This window comes from Alligator sinensis, unplaced genomic scaffold (genome assembly GCF_000455745.1).
Source record: "Alligator sinensis unplaced genomic scaffold, ASM45574v1 scaffold236_1, whole genome shotgun sequence".
In the NCBI taxonomy this organism is placed as follows: domain Eukaryota; kingdom Metazoa; phylum Chordata; order Crocodylia; family Alligatoridae; genus Alligator; species Alligator sinensis.
The window spans coordinates 244,074-245,937 of NW_005842122.1; positions in this window are offsets into that span (position 1 = coordinate 244,074).

Below are 1,864 nucleotides of genomic sequence, written 5' to 3' on the forward strand. Positions count from 1 at the left end.
CTGTAGGAGAAATCCAAACATGTATCGCTCTTCTGGTGTTCTCTGTGGCAATGATGGAAGATCGGATTCATGATGTCGTGTGCCTTGAATCTCGGTCGGGTGTCGACGGTCCCAATCAATAGATAATCTTGGCTCCATCAGGATACGCAGTCGTGACAACTGATGAAGGAGAATGCTTACGGGTTGGTTCACCATTGGGTTGAGCAGAATCCAAAGGATGACGATGTTCTTTCGCCCATAAATTTCAAGACAACTATCTAGGCTCTGAACAGTTACTGGAACAGTTCCAGGGTCTCATAGATGACGATGAGGCCATGGTCTTATTCGCTGGAGTGATGTCAGTCCCAGCGCACATGCCCTAGGGTTCCAGGCACAGTACGAGACTCCGATGATTGCTAGCGTGAGATGTCCTGCGCCGGTATGTTCTGGTCGTCCTTCATGCCATACATGGGCCTTTTGACCGATCAGTCCTGCAACAAGTGCTGGCAGTGGAATAGGCCAGTGAACGTTGACCGCTATCATGTTGATGTCAGTGACATGTCCTCTACTCCACGAAGATTGTCTGACTAAGAAGCTTGCTTCTAGCAGGTTGGATCCAAGTTCCACGACTAAACGTCCCAAACATACAGCTAGAGTCTCTTCAGGCTGGATTCTTGATTCTCTACACAAATCCTGCAATTCAGTTCTGGTGTGAGCACAGTAGGCAGTAGCAACTCGTTTAGTCGTTGTTGTAGGCTGAACTGCCGCTGCGGGAGTCACTGCTGCTGTTACTGCTTCAGGCAGGAGGGGCGGATGCACGCCTCCGCTTGACTCTCTCTTTCATTGGCAGGGAGGCGTGGTCGGCAGAGGCGTCGCCGCGTCGCTAGGCGGGGTTGCTGGAGACGACGCTGCGTCGATGGGCGGGGTCGCTGACCGAACTCTCGCGGGTTCCTCCGAAGCTCCACCCTTCTTTTCCGGTTCTTCCATGCGGTCTCCCTCTTGCTCGGCGCCATCTTGAACTGGCGTTTCAGGATCCCTTCTCTCAGCCGCTTCTTTGACCGCCTGAACAGCCATACGCAGCTGGGCCTTTAAACTTAAATTCTTGTTCATTAAATCAGCAATTGTATGGAATGTTGCACTTAATTCTCCCCCCTTGTCGTACCGCGGGGCCACCCTCTCATCTGCAGCACGTTCCTCCGTCTCCAGATCTTCGCGGAGCTCAGATGGAAGCTCGCCAAGGGCTCGAATTATAATACAAATGGTGGGAACTCTTTGCACCGTGCATCTCTATGCTGCAAAGAAGAAATGCACACTGCAAAGAAAGCTACAAATTGGCGGGAAAATAATTCAGTGGTGCCAAAGCACACACAAAACAAAAATCACACCCTTGGGTTGTGACAATGAGAAGAAAATTGCCTGGATGAAATTAGGATCTGAATATGAATCTAAAATTCTTAGATCTCAAATTATTCCTGAACTTTAGGACTTTTTAAATTAATCTTCAAACAATGACATGGGGAGACTATAATCAACTTAATGGCTCTGTGCATGTATTTTAATAAATACATGTATAGGACTGGAACTGCAAAAGGCCTTGTGTAGATGAAATGAGAGGCATGTGTGCACAACACCTTTAAGCAGGCTAACTGCTTTTGCACCACTTTAATGGTGCATGCCTTGGCAGCATATTGCACATTCATTCTAGCTGCTGTAGGAAATTGGGCAGCGTAATGTGCCTTAAATAACTTGGGGCCATGGAGCAAAGCACCAGGCTCCATACAGCTCCACAGCTCTGCAAGAAGCCCTGTACGTAGCCTGGCAGAAGCCTGGGAAAACAGGTTCCATCTAAGAAAAGTGGTAAGCCTGATATATATATATATATATA